Source organism: Aquarana catesbeiana, linkage group LG10 (assembly GCF_042186555.1).
Source record: "Aquarana catesbeiana isolate 2022-GZ linkage group LG10, ASM4218655v1, whole genome shotgun sequence".
Classification (NCBI taxonomy): Eukaryota; Metazoa; Chordata; class Amphibia; order Anura; family Ranidae; genus Aquarana; species Aquarana catesbeiana.
In genome coordinates, this window is record NC_133333.1 from 61,897,058 (window position 1) to 61,917,907 (window position 20,850).

Sequence of the window (20,850 nt, forward strand, 5' to 3'; positions counted from 1 at the left end):
TGGGAAGCATGGACCGTACACCCAGCCGAATTTGCGCAAGGCCAAAATCATGTCCAAAGTTGTGAAGACTCTGCAGCATAATTTTGGGGTACCGTTCCAAAGACCAATTAAGGAAATGCTGGTCCGACCTTAAACTGAGGGAGCCAGATCAGTACAGAAGAATAAAGAAAGTGCTTCAAAAAAGTAAGTACTAGTCGTGTGTTCCTATTCTGATTATTAACTTGCATGCTGCTACATGTGCTTTTCTTTAATGTTGTACAGTTTTAAATGGCTACTTTCATGTTCGTGGACACAGTATTCGTTCGCATGACACATCGTTAGTAGGAAACATTGTTCAAAGGAAACATCATTTGAAAATATATATGATGTATTTAGTTGATTTAGGATTTTAACTACATTTTTGGTCTTGCTAATTTGTCTTATTAAAAGAAGTTTAGGACATTGTTGTCTAGATGTATTTGAAACTTGAATGAATTGCAAACTTGATTCAGTGGAATGTAAGGAGAGGACATTCAGCAGCTGTTTACACATCTGGACTCAGGAGCACTAGTGTGGGACACCAGAGCACATTTTTTTGGGTAACCCACACAGGTGCTCCAGTGGATACTTGGGGTGTCTCTATCTGTGAAACTTGGCCAAAAAAGGTAAGTATTCGAGCTTGGTAAAAAAGGGAATTTTAATCATGTCTTCAACTTGGATCTCTTCCCAAAAAGACAATTGTACACCACTTCAAAGCAATGTTTCATATTCCTATTTCTGGACTCAAATATCTGTGTGCTAAGTATACCATTGGTTTCATTCTCATAGGGGAGAAAAGATTCAGACAACAGGATCCCAGGGACCCCCGGCCTCAACAGACTGAATGGCAAGTAAGCCCCTGCCCCCCCGAGGATGTGGACAAAGGAGAGGTGGAGGAAGTGGGTGAAATGGGCACCCCACCAGGTGAGTGTCTGACACCCCAGATTCAGGTAATCTATGTATGCGTGCAGATTTCTAAATACATGTTTTTTCATCAATTTTAGGTGATGTGCTGGTTGTGGAAGGGGAAGCAGCGGAAACATTTTCCACCGACAGCACTCCCCCCGAGGATGTGGAGGAAGGAGAGGTGGAGGAAGTGGGCGACATGTGCAACCCACCAGGTGAGTGTCTGACACCCCAGCTTCAGGTAATCTATGTATGCCTGCATATTTCTAAATACATGTTTTTTCATCATTTTTAGGTGATGTGCTGGTTGTGGAAGGGGAAGCGGCGGAACCATTTTCCACCGACAGTGCCCAAAGACTGATTGTCCAGATCATGTTCTTCATTTCCTTTTTAGATGCCCACATTTTGGAATTTTAGTTTTTTTAAATTTTAAAAGCCAAATTTTGAAGATGCACACGATGTGTCAACATGTGCTATCTGCCATCAGGGGATCTCTATGTACGCGTTTTGTGGGTGAAACCCCTTCCTCATAACACTAGTAGGTGAGAGGAAGGGATTGTATCCACAAAACACGTCCATTGATCCCCCATGATGGGAGATAGCACATGTTGACATTACCCATTAGAAATACCAATTTGTGTGCATCTTCAAAACTTGGCTTTTACAGGGGTGACATCACCCCATCTGATTTAGGGCAACATCAAGACATTTTTGACACTATAATGTCTGATATTGCCTTCATTTTCTAGAATTTGAACTTTGTAAGTTCCAGAGTTGTGTGTATGTTCTGTTTTAAAACATGCCTGTTTGTAAAAACAAAAAAACAAAGCAAAATTATATTGTTAAAAAAAGAAATATATATTTAAAACAAAATAATTATAAACGCACATGTGAATGTGCACAGATTAAAAGGTTTGCTAATCAACAATTTGTGGCTTCTTCTTCCAATGCTCAATACCAGTTTTGTAAGTAATTTTGTGTTTACAGTGATAATGGGGCTTATTTACTAAAGGAAAATCCACTTGGCACTACAAGTGCACTAGGAGAACCTAGGAGACAGCCAAAACGAAAAGCAAGCATTAAATACATTTCAAGATTTTATCTGATCATTATTTTTTTATTAATAAAAATCAGACATTGTCTGGCATTGCAATGGCCCCCCTACCCGTAAAATAATTAACATATTTCTCCCTAACTTCACAGGCGCTTTGGGGGGCCAAGCCAGTACAGCTAGTATCCAGGCACGTCAGAGGATTGTCTGTAAGTCCGGCCTCAGGCCCAACTGATGCAATATAATTTCTTGCATTTTTTCTTAAAAAATTTAAATTGTGCAGGATGCAGCATGCTAGGACAATATGATTAAGTTTGTATTCCCCCAGATGGATTGTTGTCAGAAACAGGCGGAACCGGCTGGCCATTATCCCAAAGACATTCTCCACAACTCTTCTTGCTCTGGCCAGCTGGTAGTTAAAAACCCTCCTCTCCGGGGTGAGGGTCCTTTGGGGGAATGGCCTCATCAGGTGCTCGCCCAGACCGAAGGCTTCATCTGCAATGAAGACAAAGGGGAGTCCTTCCACGTTATCCGCATCAGGTGGCAATCCCAGGCCACCACTCTGGAGACGTTGGTAGAACTCCGTCTGGGTGAAGACTCCTCCATCCGACATCCGGCCATTCTTCCCCATGTCCACATACAGAAATTCATATTGTGCAGACACCACCGCCATTAACACGATACTATGAAACCGCTTATAATTAAAATAGTATGACCCGGAATGGGGTGGTGGCACGATGTGGACATGCTTCCCATCTATAGCCCCTCCACAGTTGGGAAAGTCCCAACGGGTGGCAAAATGGGATGCCACAGTCTGCCATTCCTGTGGCGTTGAAGGAAACTGGGGAGTGAAACAAGAAAAAAAATATATAAGTGCTTTTGCACATAACATTGCAAGCAGATTACACAAAAAACATTCTTGCCCAACATCAGTATAACATTTATTTTAATTATTATTTAAAGAATAAAATATAAGGCCCTCTTATCAGATTCCTCACCCCATCTGATGGCCCATTGATAAAATTTAAGGGGGGGGGCTTATAAATTAACTTAAGGACACACATACCATTTGGACACATTTTAAGGGGGGGGGCTTATAATTAATTTAAGAAAACACACACCATTTGGAAACATTTTAAGGGGGGCTTATAAATTAATCTAAGGACACACAGACCATTTGGACACATTTTAAGGGGGGGGCTTATAAATTAATTTAAGCACACACAGACCATTTGGACACATTTTAAGGGGGGGGGGCTTATAAAAAAATTTAAGGACACACAGACCATTTGGACACATTTTAAGGGGGGGGCTTATAAATTAATTTAAGGACACACAGACCATTTGGACACATTTTAAGGGGGGGGGCTTATAAATAAATTTAAGGACACACAGACCATTTGGACACATTGTAAGGGGAGGACTTATAAATTAATTTAAGGACACACAGACCATTTGGGCACATTTTAAGGGGGTGTTTAGGTTAAAGCACTACAATGGAGCTGACAAAATACATTGTTAAGTGACTAGACTAGGTGGATATGGGCCCAGCATGCATGAAGGACAAAAAAAGGAGCATTTAAAGATTACAGCATGCGTGAGGACAAAGAGGACATTCACAGCATATTTCAATCATGGTAATTAGGGATTGAGGAAAGAAATACAATACATTAGCAAACATTAAATACAATAAAATGTATTTAAAAATAAATCCTACCTTAATATAGTCCTTCTGAAGGACCTGAATTATAGCAGAACAGGTCTCTGGGCTAATAATCCCCAGAGCCTGGGGGGAGATGCCTGTCAAGAACTTGAGGTCCTGCAGGCTTCTCCCGGTCGCCAAGTACCGCAACGTGGCGACTAGCCTCTGCTCCGGAGTGATGGCTTGCCTCATGCAGGTATCCTGCCTGCTGATATAAGTAGTCAGCAAAGCCAACAAACGGTGAAAAACGGGGTCCGTCATCCTGAGAAAGTTCCTAAAATCTTCAGGATTATTCTCACGGATCTCACGAAGCAAAGGCATGTGAGAGAATTGGTCACGCTGGAGCAACCAATTCTTGGTCCATGAACTCCTCCCCACCCTGTTCATGGACTGGGCTTGGGTCAAAGAATTATCTACAACACCAAGCCCAAGCAAAGCACAAACTCTACAACGAGTACTTACACGCAACATGGCTTCGAAGCGGTCGGCTGGTCAGAACGAACTTAAACAGAATGCACTGAAGAACAGCAAGGCTTGTGAAAAGCGAGCTGAAAATCAGCAATGAGCAGACAAGAACGCACTGAATGAACAAATGTGAACTGACTACACTCACTAAAAAGCAGATACAAACCCCACAAGCAGAATCTGAACAACAGTTAAACGATCTGAAAAAACACGAGTCTGAAAAGCGCGAATCGTCTCTCACCAAACTTCTACTAACACGGGGTAAACACAAGATTAGCAGAAGGGGCCCAAAGGGTGGCTCACTTGCAATTGAACTTCCGTTTTATAGTCTGGTTCGACCTGGTGTACGTCACCGCGTTTTAGATGGTTGGACTCTTGGTGTGATCGTGTGTAGGCAAGTCCGTTTCGTTGGAACGCCGTCGAAAGTCCGTCAAAAAGTCCTCCGGAGTTCAGTCTGTCGAAAGTCCGTTCGTGTGTGCATGGCATAACACACATCTTTTATGCATTCAGCTCTCAATGAAGTGGAGAGGGTTACCTATCCAAAACACCCCCCACCCTAAAGTTTTTACAATGGGCCATCAGAGTGGGTGAGGAATCTGATAAGTGGACCTTATACTTTTGTCTTTTAATACTCATTTCAATACATGTTTTACTGATGTTGGCCAAGAATGTTTGTGTCTAATCTGCTTGCAATGTTATGTGCAAAAGTACTCATTTTTTTTCTTGCTTGACTCCACAGTTTCCTTCCAACCCACAGGAATGGCAGACTGTGGCCTCCCAATTCCACCACCAGTGGGACTTTCCCAATTGTGGTGGTGCAATCGATGGGAAGCACGTCCGGATCGTCCCACCACCCAACTCGGGGTCATACTACTTCAACTATAAGGGGTTCAGTAGTATCGTGATGTTGGCGGTGGTGAGGGCGAATTATGAATTCCTATACCTGGACGAAGGAAAGAATGGCCGTATGTCTGATGGAGGAGTGATCACCCAGATGGAATTTTGCTGGTGTCTCCAAAATGGCACCTTGGGGTTGCCACCTCCAGAGGATAACATTGCGGGCCTCAAGTTCATTTTTGTGGCAGATGAGGCCTTTGCTTGGGAGGAACATCTGATGAGGCCGTTCCCCATGAGGACCCTGACCCCAGAGCAGAGGGTTTTTAAGCCGGTTCCGGCTTTTCCTTACGGCCATCAACATGGCCGAATACAAACTCAATCACATTGTCTTGAGCTGCTGCATTCTTCACATTGCCTTCGGAAAAATGCAGCCAACTACCTGGCCTCAGTTGCGACTGAGGCCGACTTTTCACCTGACCAAACAATGACAGTGCTTGAAATTGGCCGTCCTGGCTTGCCCCCCCAAAGCGCCCGGGAAGTACGGCAAAACAAGTATTTTGTGGGTAGGGGGGCAATTGATTTACAAGCAAATCTTGAAGCTGTGTAATAATTTTTTTTTTAAAAACTAAACTCATATTTCATTTGAATTACTGTTTTTGTTTCTTATCTGTCTCCTAGGTTCTCAAATGGCCTTTAATTTTTGGCCATTTTCTTCAATAGTGCAAATGTAACTTATTTGATACATGAGGTGACAATCTCTTCTTCAGCTAACTATTATGTTGTGCTGTGGGTCTGCTACACACACACAATGTTATTGTTGTTAATGTATGTAATGCACTAATGATAAAAAATAATCATCCTTTTCAACTCCATGAATTAATTGCTCGGAGTCCCTAAAATGGCCTGATTTTGGCACATTTTACAGCACAGTGGGGGTTATTTACTAAAAGTGCCTTTAGTAAATAACCCCCATTGTCACTGTAACTACACCAACTTAAAAAATAAACTGGTATTGAGCACTGAAAGAAGAAGCCACACATTGTTGAGTATAAAACATTTTACTCCAAGCACATTCACATGTGCATTATAAACGGTTTTGGAACAAACCAACATCTTGGTGTATAACATGTATGTTTGACATAAATTTGCCTTTTTTGGGGCTAAACAGGCATGTTTAAAAACAGAACATACACATCTCCAACTCAGAAACTTACAAAGTTCGACTTTGCTAAAGTGAAGGCCATATGAGATATTAGTATGCCAAAACTGTGTTGATTTTGCCTTCATCAGATGGGGTGATCTCACCCCTCTAAAAGCTAAAATGTACATGCTTTGTGGGTGCAACCCCTTCCTCCAAACTAAAGTAGGTTAGAGGAAGGGGTTGCATCCCCAAAACATGTCCATCCATCCTCCATAATGGGAGCTAGCACATGTTGACGCACTGTGCCTTATTTCAGAAAGGACAATCCACTTTGCCCTACAAGTGCACTTTCAAGTGCACTTGCATTGCACTTGTAGTGTAAAGTGGTTTTGCTTTTTTTAAATAAGCCCCAGTGTGTCAACATGTGCTAGATCCCATCATGGCGTATCAATGGACGTTTTTCGGGGGTGCAACCCCTTCCTCTCACCTACTTTGGTTTGGAGGAAGGGGTTGCACCCACAAAACGTGTACATTGATATCCCATGATGGCAGATAGCACATGTTGACACACTGTGTGCATCTTCAAAATTTGGCTTTGCAATTCATTTAAAACTGTAAAAACGCGCACAACAATAACGACAACTTAAAAATTTGTTTTTGGCTTAGATTTTTCCTAAAATATCAATGATGTTGCTCAGTCTTTTTTGAACATCATGGATGTTTTGCTTCATCTTTTCCAAATCACGATTGCACACCATGATCTCACTGATGAGTACTTGTGCACTTGCACTGCTGAAGTGAGTTTCTTCTCCCACGACATCCACATCACCTAAAAATAAAAAAAAAAACACATCATGTATTATAAATATGCAGGCATCCATCTATTACCTGAAGCTGTGGTCATAGACACTGACCCGTTGTCAACACCATTTCAACCATTTCACCCAGCAGTTCATGAACCTCTGCATCCACATCCTCATGTTATGTGGTGAGTTCCCTTTGTTCATTAGGTGTGGGGTTACTGGTGTCCTCAGATGTCCCTATTCTTTTCTCCATTATGTGAATACTAAAAAGGTATACTTAGCAGACAGATATTTTAGGCTAGAAATAGTAATATGAAAGATTGCTTGTAAGTGTCCCAGCCCAATTGTTTGTTTTGGCAGAGCTCCAAGCTGAAGACATGATTTTTTCGCTTTCAAAAGCTGGATTTTTTACCAGTTTTGTGCAAGTTTCACACATGGAGAGACCCCTAGTATCCACTGGAGCACCTGCGTGGGACAGCATAACAAGGTTGTTATGCTGTCCCACACTAGTGCTCCTGTGTCCAGATGTGTAAACAGCTGCTGAGTGTCCTCTCCTTACACTGAATCAAGTTGTCATTTCATAATAGTTTCAAACACATCTAGACAACAGTGTAATAAACTTATTTTAATCAAAATAGGCATGAACAAATGTAATTAAACTGCATCTGCCAAAAACGCCATATTAGTGGTCGAACGAACAATGTTTAATACGAACGATTCCCTTGCCCACGAACCTTAAACTTGGCATTTTAAACTGTACAACAGTAAAGAAAAGCACATGTACCAGCACAAATGTAATAATAATAATAGGAACACACGACATACTTTTTTGCAGCACTTTCCTGATCTTTCTATACTGATCTTGCTCCCTCAATTTCAGGTCTGACCAGCGTTTCCTCAATTGCTCCTTGGATTGTTGTACCCCAAAACCTGTGCAGACTTCTCACAACTTTATCCATGATCTTGGCCTTTCTCACATGGGTTTCTGTATGGTCCATGCTTCCCATCATAGTCTGTCCTCTTCAAGATGTCCACCATTTCTTCAAAGGACATATTTGAAGCCTTATATCTCCTCCAGGATGTGGAACTGCCTTGCTCCGGGCTTTAGGCAGGTTAGTTAGTGGCAGTGTATTTGATATATATATATATATATATATATATATATATACAGTGTCTAGTATACTAGTATATGTGTGTGTGTATGTGTGTGTGTGTGTATATATATATATATATATATATATATATATATATATACAGTGGAATCCAAAGTACTCGCATATCAAAGCGAGTTTTCCCATTGTAGTCAATGGAAACGAAAATAATTTGTTCCGCATTGACTTCAATGGGATGCAATACCGCATGCGGTCAGAGGCGGGGGGCGCCGGAGAGCCTCAGAAACGGCCGAAAAGCCCCGAGGACACTTCGGCTGACCTCGGCAAACCTCGGAAAGACTTCCTACCCGAGATTTGCCGAGGTCAGCTGAAGTGTCCTCTGGGCTTTCTGTGCATTTCTGAACGGCGACTTTCGGCTCTGCTCAGCTCCGGCGCCCCCCCACCTCAGGCCAAAAGCGGTACTGAACATCGCTTTGGCCTGAATCATGCTCGTTTTGCTCGACAACACTCGCAAACCGAGTTACGACTTTTAAAAATACAGTGCTCGTATTGCGAAACGCTCGTTAACCGCATTACTCGCAATCCGAGGTTCCACTATATATATATATATATATATATATATATATATATATATATATATATATATATATATATATATACTCTGCATTTAGCGTAGACTAGATATTCAGTGTAGACTCTATATTCAAGTCAGTGCAGGCAGTGTATTTAACACATATATATATATATATATATATATATATATATATATACAGTGCCTTGCAAAAGTATTCACCCCCTTGGCTTTTACTTATTTTGAAACATTACAGCCTTTAGTTCTATGTTTTTTTTAATCTGAATTATATGTGATGGATCAGAACACAATAGTCTAAGTTGGTGAAGTAAAATTACAAAAATATATACATAAAACTATTTTTCAGAAATAAAAAACGGATAATTAGCATGTGCGTATGTATTCACCCCCTTTGTCATAAAGCCCATAAAAAGCTCTGGTGCAACCAATAACCTTCAGAAGTCACATAATTAGTGAAATGATGTCCACCTGTGTGCAATCTAAGTGTCACATGACCTGTCATTACATATACACACCTTTTTGAAAGGCCCCAGAGGCTGCACTACCTAAGCTAGAGGCACCACTAACCAAACACTGCCATGAAGACCAAGGAACTCTCCAAACAAGTGAGGGACAATGTTGTTGAGAAGTACAAGTCAGGGTTAGGTTATAAAAAAATATCCAAATCTTTGATGATCCCTAGGAGCACCATCAAATCTATCAATACCAAATGGAAAGAACATGGCACAACAGCAAACTTGCCAAGAGACGGCCGCAAACCAAAACTCACCGACCGGGCAAGGAGGGCATTAATCAGAGAGGCAGTACAGAGACCTAAGGTAACCCTGGACGAGCTGCAGAGTTCCACAGCCAAGACTGGAGTATCTGTACATAGGACGACAATAAGCCGTACGTTGCATAGAGTTGGGCTTTATGGCAGAGTGGCCAGAAGAAAACCATTTCTTTCAGCAAAAAACAAACTCACACGTTTTGAGTTTGCGAAAAGGCATGTGGGAGACTCCCAAAATGTATGGAGGAAGGTGCTCTGAACTTTTTGTCCATCGAAGAAAATGCTATGTCTGGCGCAAACCCAACACATCACATCACCCAAAGAACACCATCCCCACTGTGAAACATGGTGGTGGCAGCATCATGCTGTGGGGATGTTTTTCAGCAGTCGGGACTGGGAAACTGATTAGAGTTGAGGGAAAGATGGATGGTGCTAAATACAGGGATATTCTTCAGCAAAACCTGCACTCTGTGTGTGATTTGAGGCTAGGACGGAGGTCCACCTTCCAGAAGGACAATGATCCCAAACACATTGCTAAAGCAACACTTGAGTGGTTTAAGGGGAAACATGTAAATGTGTTGGAATGGCCTAGTCAAAGCCCAGTCTTCAATCCAATAGAAAATCTGTGGTCAGACTTAAAGATTGCTGTTCACAAGCGCAAACCATCCAACTTGAAGGAGCTGGAGCAGTTTTGCAAGGAGGAATGGGCAAAAATCCCAGTGGAAGATGTTGCAAGCTCATAGAGACTTATCCAAAGCGACTTAGAGCTGTGATAGCTGCAAAAGGTAGCTCTACAAAGTATTGACTTTAGGAGTGTGAATAGTTATGCACATTGACTCTTTCTGTTATTTTGTCCCATTTGTTGTTTGCTTCACAATAAAAAAAAAATCTTCAAAGTTGTGGGCATGTTCTGTAAATCCTCAAACAATCCATGTTTATTCCAGGTTGTAAGGCAACAAAACATGAAAAATGCCAAGGGGGGTGAATACTTTTGCAAGGCACTGTGTATATATATATATATATATATATATAATATATATATATATATATATATATACATACTAGACTGTGTGTATGTGTGTGTGTATATATATATATATATATATATATATATATATATACACATATATATACAGTATCTCACAAAAGTGAGTATACCCCTCACATTTTTGTAAATATTTTATTATATCTTTTCATGTGACAACACTGAAGAAATGACACTTTGCTACAATGTAAAGTAGGAGTGTACAGCTTGTATAACAGTGTAAATTTGCTGTCCCCTCAAAATAAAATTGCTAATTGGGCCCAATTTGGACACTTTCACTTAGGGTCTACTCACTTTTGTTGCCAGCGGTTTAGACATTAACCACTTGGCGACCGATGCACACCGATATACGTTGGCACAATGGCAGCGGTGGGCAAATGGGCGTACCTGTACGTTCCCTTTTAAGAGGCAAGGACATCGTTCTGGTTTGTGTCATGACAGAGAGCAATGCTCTCTGTCATCGAGAGCAGTGATTGCTGTCATGTGAGGTGTAGCCCACCCCCCCACGGTTAGAATCACTCCATAGGACACACTTAACTCCTTCATCGCCCCCTAGTGGTTAACCCCTTCACTGCCAGTGTCATTTACACAGTAATCAGTGCATTTTTATAGCACTAATCGCTGTATAAATGAGAATGGTCCCAAGATAGTGTCAAAAGTGTCCGATGTGTCCGCCATAATGTCGCAGTCCCAAGAAAAATCGCAGAGTGCCGCCATTACTAATAAAAAAATGAATAATAAAAATGCCATAACTTTTGGGCAAACCAATCAATATATGCTTTTTGCAATTTTTTTTAATCAAAAATATGTAGAAGAGTACATATCGGCCTAAACTGAGGAAAAAAATGTTTTTTTTTTATATATTTTTGGGGGATATTTATTATAGCAAAAAGTAAAAAACATTGCGTTTTTTCAAAATTGTTGCTCACCGCAGAGGTGATCAAATACAACCAAAAGAAAGCTGTATTTGTGAGAAAAAAAGGACATCAATTTTGATTGGGTGCAACATCGCACGACCGCGCAATTGTCAAGTAAAGCGATGCAGTGCTGAATCGCAAAAAGTGCTCTGGTCAGGAAGGGGGTAAAATCTTCCGGGGCTGAAGTGGTTAATGGCTGGGTGTTGAGTTATTTTAAGGGGACAGCAAATTTATATATATATTGTGTATATATATATATATATATATATATATATATATATAGACAGAAAATATATATATTGTATATATATATATATATATATATATATGTATATATATATATATATATATATATAGTCTGCATTCAGTGTAGCCTATATATTTAGTGTAGACTCTATATTCAGTCAATGCAGGCAATGTAGTTTATATAACACAGTGTATTGAAGCGGTTGAGCCCTGCGCCAAAATTTGAAAAAAAAATGGCATGGGGGTCCCCCCAAAATCCATACCAGGCCCTTCAGGTCTGGTATATATTTTAAGGGGAACTCCGCACCAATTTTTTAAAAAAATGGCGTGGGGTCCTCCCCAAAATCCATACCAGACCCTTATCCAAGCATGCAATCTGGCAGGCCACAGGAAAAGGGGGGGATGAGAGAGCGCCCCCCCTCCTGAACAATACCAGGCCACATGCCCCCAACATGGGGGGTGCTTTGGGGTCCCCCCAAAGCACCTTGTCCCCATGTTGATGGGGACAAGGGCCTCATTCCCACAACCCTTGCCCAGTGGTTGTGGGGGGTCTGCGGGCGGGGGGGTTATCGGATTCTGGAAGCCCCCTTTAACAAGGGGGCCCCCAGATCCCACCCCCCCTATGTGAATGGGTATGGGGTACGCTGTACCCCTACCCATTCACCAAAAAAGGGTCAAAAAAGTAAAAACGACAGCGGACACTTTTTTTGACCATTCTTTTACTAAAAAAAAAGTGTCCTGCGATGTCAGTCAATCTTCAATCACGGCGCTGATGGTCCAGAGAAAAAAAAATGGCAAAACTTCGTCTCCAATGTACCCCATACCCATTCACATAGGGAGGGGCTGGTATCTGGGGGCCCCCTTGTTAAAGGGGGCTTACAGATTCCGATAAGCCCCCCGCCTGCAGACCCCCCACAACCACCGGGCAAGGGTTATGGGGATGAGGCCCTTAATTGTCCCGATCAACATGCTTTGGGGAGAGCACCCTCCCCATGTTGAGGGCATGTGGCCTGGTACGGTTCAGGAGGGCTCTCCCCCCTTTTTCCTGCAGTCTACCAGGCTGCATGCACGGATAAGGGTCTGGTATGGATTTTGGGGGGACCCCCCCCACACCATTTTTTTTTACATTTGGCGTGGGGTTCCCCTTAAAATCCAGAACTGAAGGGCCTGGTATGGATTTTGGGGGGGGGGGCTCTACAATTTTTTTTTTTTTATTTTGGTGGAGTTCCCATTAATATTCACACCAGACCCGAAGGGCCTGATAATGGACTGGGGGGGGACCCACGCTGTTTTTTTCAATGATTTTTTAATGTATATTGCCGGGATCCGACAATACATTACAGCCGCGAACAATCTGAAATGACATTTTTTCCTTTAGAAATGTAATTTTGCTGCGGTACTGCTATAAACATGGGAAAGAGGCACTATTTTACAGGCAGGCTAAGGGGACCCCCCCATGCACGATATTTAAAGGAATATTTCATTTTTATTGTTTCACTTTATGCATTATTAAAATCACTGCTCCTGAAAAAACAGCTGTTTATAAAAACTTTTTTTGCATTAATACATGTCCCCTGGGACAGTACCCGGGTCCCCAAACACTTTTTATGGCAATAACTTGCATATAAGCCTTTAAAATTAACACTTTTGATTTTTCACACTCATGTCCCATAGTCTTTGCATGTTCACACAAATTTTTTGTCTGTTCGCATGTTATGGTGAGAACCGAACCGGAGGGTGTTCGGCTCATCCCTAGTTGAAAGGTGACACATTTGTCCTAGCACTGCTGTTGCAAGTTTATATAAAAACAGGCTTGTTGATATTTTTTAAAATGTGAGTGTCTATCCGGGGCCGTTTGAAGGAATTTGGGGACCCCAAGCAAAATGGACATAGAGGCCCCCCACCCCCCCTGCACGCACGCAAAGCCTACAGGAATCACAGCATAGCGATACAGTTTAAGTTCACCAACACTTTATATAAATAAAAAAGGTTTACGGTGCAAATACTGCTGTTGCATATAATGTGCATAAAAAGTGAACATTTTCAACAATTGAAGGGGAGGGAGGGGGACAGAGGCTGCGGACATACTACAGGAGGGGGACAGAGGCTGCGGACATACTACAGGAGGGGGACAGAGACTGCGGACATACTACAGGAGGGGGACAGAGACTGCGGACATACTACAGGAGGGGGACAGAGACTGCGGACATACTACAGGAGAGGGACAGAGACTGCGGACATACTAAAGGAGGGGGACAGAGGCTGCGGACATACTGCAGGAAGGGGACAGAGGCTGCGGACATACTGCAGGAGGGGGACAGAGGCTGCGGACATACTACAGGAGGGGGACAGAGGCTGCAAACATACTACAGGAGGGGGACAGAGGCTGCGGCCATACTACAGGAGGGTGACAGAGGCTGCGGCCATACTACAGGAGGGGGACAGAGGCTGCGGACATGATAGTGTCCTCCTCACCCCCTCACAGTAGCCCCCCCTATGACCACCATCATATTACAGTCTCCACACCAGTGTGTGCTGCTCCTGTGCTGCTTCCCTTTCACCTCTCCACAGTCCACAGGGCAGCACATCAGTGTCCTTCCCTGTCCCCCTGCATGCCATGGCTTCACCCCCCCTCCCCCCCAGTAATGCCATATCATCCTGTGTCACCTGTCCCCAGACCCAGTAGTGTCAGCTGCTGTCCTCGGTAATGTCATCCTCTGCCCCAGTGTCACACTCTTCTCCTCACTTACCCCCCCTCGACTCCTCCGCCTACGGCGAGTGCACAAAACGTGGCTGCCGTGTCTTAGCCAGGAAAAAGTGTACTCTGGAATCTATTCAAAAATGGCGCCGGGCGGCGCCATTAAGTTATTGCGCATGCGCCACCCGGCCGAGCGAGTACAAGCTTTCCTGAGCCTGGCCGGCTTCGGAATGGCGCATGCGCGGTTACATGGTCGGCTCGTGGCCATCTTTTTTACGGGCACCGCTGCCCTTAACGGACATTTACGGGCGGGTGGTTGGCAACACTGGGAAGCGGCGGCCGGCTGCGCGGCTGGGGCCCCAGGCCAGCTCGGGGCCCCAAGCAGTTGCTTCTTTTGCCTGTCCTGTCATGACGGGCCTGTGTATATATGTTTTTGGCTTTGTTGAATAAAATTTAAAAACGATAAAGCACCATTGCAAGTTTTTATTGCTTTGCATGTGACCAATGAGATTGGAGTTCATGGGGAGCAGCAAGGAGGTTCAACATCCCAAGTGATCGATGTGAGTGGGGAGTATTGGCAGCTGATGAGAAGGGGGAATATCATTTGGAGCGCTCCAGAGGAAATACCAATTTCAAGGCGCATTTAAAAGATCCATGAGATGAGGGCATAACAGGTGGGGGAGCACAAGGATTAAGTAATACACAGATTGGTGGACGATTAAGGAAAGATTAATCAATTTACTCACTATATAATGGACTGGCACGTTTATGTTATTATTGTTTGATGTACATATGGACACTTCCTGGAGAGTATTTGCACAATTCACTTTATGATTAATTCAATGGTTTGATTTATGTAAGTTTTTTGCATGATTATTGTTCACTTTTATGCATACAGGCATACCCCACTTTTAAGTACACAATGGGGTTTATTTACTAAAGCTGGAAAGTGCAAAATCAGTCTCACATCTGCATAGAAACCAAAGAGCTTCCAGGTTTTATTACCAAAGCTTAATTGAACAAGCTGAGGTTAGAAGCTCATTGGTTTCTATGCAGAATTGGGCCTAATTTTGCACTTTCCAGCTTTAGTAAATAAACCCCATTGTGTACTTAAAAGTGGGGTATGCCTGTATATCCTTTAGGGATATTCTTAGTATTTATACAGTGCTGCACTGTTTATATTTAATTTGGCATCTGATGTAATCGTGATCCAGTCTCCAGGGTTGATTGGCCTGCCTGAAGAGTGCTCCTCTTAGTCCACCATAGAAGGTCTTCTCGGATGAAGTGAGGAATCTGTAACTTCTGACTCAAGGGGCCATGATGCCACTGGCTCAACAGGCAGAATTGAAACCTTCTTGTGTGTCACTGTGCCCAAGAGACCGCAGGGATACATGCTGTCAGGACTCCTAAAAAACTCGTCCCTCTAAGCACTATTACCAGAAATAAAGATATCATCTTCATGAACTCTGAACAAACTCGATCGATCTTGTCCCCTGGAAGGTATATCCTGTAACGAACTGTGTCGAAGGCCATACCCAGATCTATTAGGTTTTGAGAATGGGCTGGCTTTTTTCTGAGTTTACCATCCAACCGAATTCCACCAGGGTGTGCAGCACTTGGTCTCGGTGTTGTATGAGAAGCCTCCTGGACTGGGCCAGGACAAGGACGTCATTCATAATGGGATATATACGAATGCCCATTTAGCGAAGGTAGGAAACATTGTTACTAGAACTTTTGAAAACTTGGGGCTGAACAGCAGCCAAAGGGTAGGCACCTGAACTGAAAGTGGCTGCCTCTGAAGTGGAACCTTAAATATTGCTGATTCTTTGACACCAGAATATGGAAATAGGCGCTTTCCAGACCTATGGATATCATCCAATAGTTTCTCTGAATCATAGTGCTTATGGTCCTGAGAGACTCCATGCAAAACTATACTTGTGGTCCAAAACTGGGTGCCACTTGCCAGATGCATACCCTTCCCCTCCTCTGGCCTTGGAACCGGAGTCATGGCCCTCAATTTTAGCAACTCTGCAATGTAAAGTTCTAGTGATGCCGGTTACTCCAAAGACATAGGTATTTTTGTTGAAATAAAGTAACTTATTGGAGGCGTTTTTCGAATTAAAGGCAAAGCCTACTACCATCAGAACCCATGCATCCGTAATCCTTTCCAACCAGACTTTGCCAAAAAGAGCTAGCCTTGACTCTACAAGTAAATCCCAGATGGACCAAACTTAAGAAAGACTTAGTTGCCATTTTGGAGGACTTGGCATACTTGGGTTTTGCCTGGTCCGCGAAGGAACCTCGAGTACACCATGGAAATTGATTGAACTCTCTACCCGGGTGGTAGGAACTAGCATTCTTGAATTGATCCCGACTTTTCCTATTTGACCGAAAGGGCTGCATCCGACGTCTCTGAACCTGGGGAAGAAGGCCATATTTCCCTCCAATCACCCAGCGGATCACATCCTCCAGTGTTTTACAAAACAGTGTCCCTCTCGTGAATGGGATGGAACAAAGACCCTGCTTGGAAGCTGAATCCACAGACCAGTGTTTCAGCCAGGGGGCCCATTTGGCAGTGACTGAATGAGCCATAATGTGGGAAGTTAACTTGACAAGGTTTATAGCTGCCTCCGCCATGAAATTTGTGGATAACTTAAGCTCTTGGAATCTAGAAGATATTGATTCCTCCTTAGGAAGTGAGCCCAAGACTGACTCTACATTAGAAGACCATACTTTCACCGCTCTAGCGAAGGAAGTCAGGGTGATTGCTGGCCTGCAGGCCACTCCTGCTCTGATAAACAGCAGGAATCCGCTCTTTTCTCCATCGAATCCCTGAAGTAATATGCCTAGCAAGGTGCTGCAGAGAGGCATCCACCTTAGGAGGCGAGTCCCAAGATTCTGAACCTGATGGACGGAGAGTGGAGAGTATATAGCTTATTTATTCTATTTTGAACTGCTGGCCTCCTGTCTGGTTTAGCCTATTCCTTTTCCATCAGCTCCTCTATTTCGGCCATAAAAGGAAATTTGGGCAGTTCCTTCTTCAGATTCGGATAATATTTTCTATGCTCTTGTGGAGCAGAAGTATCTTCCTCCCAGTCAGTAGCCTGTTTCACAGGTAAAATTAGAAATATGCCTCTGAACCGCTGGAAATGGCTCCCAGCTCTGGTGAACTTTCACCCTGCGTTCTCTGATAAAGGCGCACCGCTGTACTGGAAGAAGAAGGCAGAAGGCTCCTCACACTTTCTTTGACTGCCTCCTTGATGTATAACCTGATGTCCTTATTCACCGCCTGACTACTTCAAGAGGCTTCTCTGAAACATGACTCGCAAAGCCACTTGGACGGCATAGACGGGGCTTCACATACCCAGCAAACATTGGACACCGGATCACTAGGTGCTTCTGGTTTCTGACTGGTGGATGAAGCTACTTGGTGATGTCTGGAAGATGGACTGGCCGATACAGATGATGATCTTTGTCGCCCATGACAGAGCTTGAATTTGCCTTTGAATGAGAGGAATGTGGAGACAGAAAACAATGCTCACTAGATGAAGAAATCACTCTCTTGCGGCTCCTGTGTGAACTGCCTCTCCCCCTGTAATATAAAGAAGGATTGTTAATCCAGACTCAAACACAGGCATAAGCCACTGAATCCACGAGGAGGTCCCTACACCTTTCAGTAGCCTTCAGTGCCTTATCCTCAGGAGCAGATGAACTCATTCTGGGCTAGGGTGAAGAAGGAAAAAATATGCTACACCATTCCGGGAAAGGAAAGAGGGAGCATAAGAACAACAAAAAGGAAAATACCACGAAATACGGAAAGCAGCAGTTCTGGCAGCAAACTAATCCAAGAAAACCACAAGCAAGGCTGCAAGTGATACTAGGAAAAAGAGTGCAAAGGGCAATAAGGCTATACTGCACCACAGAGCTCTGGAGCATGCAGGCAGATAAGCACTATAGGGGCCACAGCACACAGCGCACACAGTTTCAGAGCACTAGTACCTACCGCACATAGAACACACAAGACATAGGGCATACAAGCTTTAAAGAGAAGCATCTACCTTCCCTCACATAAGATAAGGTAAGATAAAAAAACTTAACCTTAAGAGATCAAAATTTTCCAAGGATGAGGGCTGCTGGGAGGGAATATTGGCATCAATGGACACAGAACAGAAATGGAAGTTCTTTAAAGTGACTGTATGTAAACTCACTGCAAAGTACATTCCCATGAGCAATAAGTTTAAAAAGTTAAAAACAAAACTTATGTGGCTCACGGCCAAAGTTAAAATAAGTTAAATAATGAAAAAAAGCATTTAAAAAATATAAAAATGAAGGAATACTATCATTGTTTAAATGTTACATAGAATATAACAGAATATGTAAAAAGAAAATCAAGGACGCAAAAATTCAAAATGAACGACAGATTGCAAAAGATAGTAGGACAAACCCCCAAAAATTCTTCAAATATATTAATAGTAAAAAAATCAGGTCTGAGCATGTAGGCCCTTTACAAAATAATCTAGAGTGGGTGACTGGACAAAGAGAAGGCAAATTTATTAAAAACTTTCTTCAGCTCTGTGTATACAAAGGAGCTCATGTCCATAATGGAGTTCTGTCATTTCAATGCCATTGTTTCTAATATTTAGGGACTCGTTAATGACTGGAATGGTACCACTGGAGTGGCGCAGGGCCAATGTGGTGCCCATATTTAAAAAGGGATAAAAGTGTTTACCAAGTGACTATAGACCTGTTAGTTTAACTTCTATAGTTGGGAAGACACTGGAGAGTTTAATAAAAGACCACAAATACCTGAAAAATCGAAAATTGTGCCTGTGTCCAAATATACTGTATATGGACCTAACTGTATACGTTTTTTTTTTTTTTTTTTTTTTTGCTACATCAGCGTTTACATTGAGAGGATTTAAATCACCATTTTGGCTCATTTTTTCCCATCTCGTTGTCGTCACATCATAGTAGCGGAAGCTTAGCTTTTTTATTCAATTTTATTCATTTTAGGAAAACTTTGGTTATTCTTTACAAAAGTTTAAAAATCCACACAGCTCTCACTACGCCCCAGTATGCAGCTTAAATTCCCCTACCCAAACACACACACCCCCCACCCGCCCCCCACCCACCCCCGGCCTGCAGACCGCTCCTGGTGATGCATGCTTTCATTACATAAACTTCTCTGCGAATCTCCCTGTTTTTTTGAAGGATATCCACTTTGTCCACTTTGCTCCCTCCAGGTCCTCTTCTATCTCTAGCCTAGTATCTACACCCTCACCCACCTCCAAGATATAGGTTTCATTGACCCTTATTAACCAATCACGAATGCTTGGGCCCTCAGCCTCTTGCCATTTTTTTGGTATTAAACTCTTTGCCGCGTTTAGTAGTACCGGAGTTAAAGATACATTGTACTTACTTATATGACCTTCAGTCCCATGGAACAAGCACACCCAGGGGTCCTCCTTGATCTCAGTACCTATTATCTCCTGTGTTATCTTTAGCACCTCCTGCCAGAATTTTTTAATAATTGGGCACTCCCACCAGAGGTGGGCCATTGTTCCCCTGATGGAGCACCCCCTCCAGCAGTTTCCAGAAATTTCCAGTTGCATCTTATTTATTCTATCAGGTGTCTTGTACCATCTGGCTAAGCATTTAAAATTTGATTCAATCATTCTCATGTCTACTGCTGATTTACGAGTTGCGTTTAGGGTGGCCTCCCAAGTTACTCCGCTGGATAAAGATCCTAATTCGGATTCCCATTTGTTGAAATATAACGGTTTCACTGCTTCCCCCTCGTCCGGCACTATTTTGTATAATTCTTTTGTTTTCCTTATAACTCTATTCTTCAAGAACAATTTCTCCAAAGGGTTGAAGTTTTTCTTGTCTCTAAAAGGGCCGGGAGGCTTTTAATAAAGAGCACAAGCTGGTTATATCGCCATGTGTCTATTTTCATTAGGTCCTTGAGTAGGTTTAACTCCTGAAAAGTGACAATTTTACCATCTTTCATAATATTCATCAATTGTGTGTCATTATTTTTTATCCAATTCCCTCCCACTTCCCTCAACCCTGGCGGAAGAAACTAATTATCTTTTAAATAAATAAATAGTGAATTAAACTCCCAAGCATTTTGTTTATGTAACTGATCCCATATCTTTAAAGTGTAGCGTGTTATGATATGTGCATTTGGGCCTAACTTCTTAAAGTGTGGGGGATTCCAAATTAATTGGTGAAGTTTTACATTACTCATATCTTTTTCTAAGCTTACCCATCTTTTATCTATCGGTTCCTTTCCCCAATCTAACACCCATGATACTACTATCACTCTGTGATATTTTTTAAAGTCTGGGAGAGCCAAACCACCCTGTGCTTTATCCCTACTCAGGACCTTGTAGGCAATCCGTGGCTTCTTATTTTTCCATATGAATCTAGTAAGAATATTATTCAGCGCCCTAAAAAAAGCCTGCGCTAGCGGGATTGGGAGTAACTGCATTTTATACAGGATCTTCGGGGCCAGGGTCATTTTGACAGTATTTACTCGTCCGATC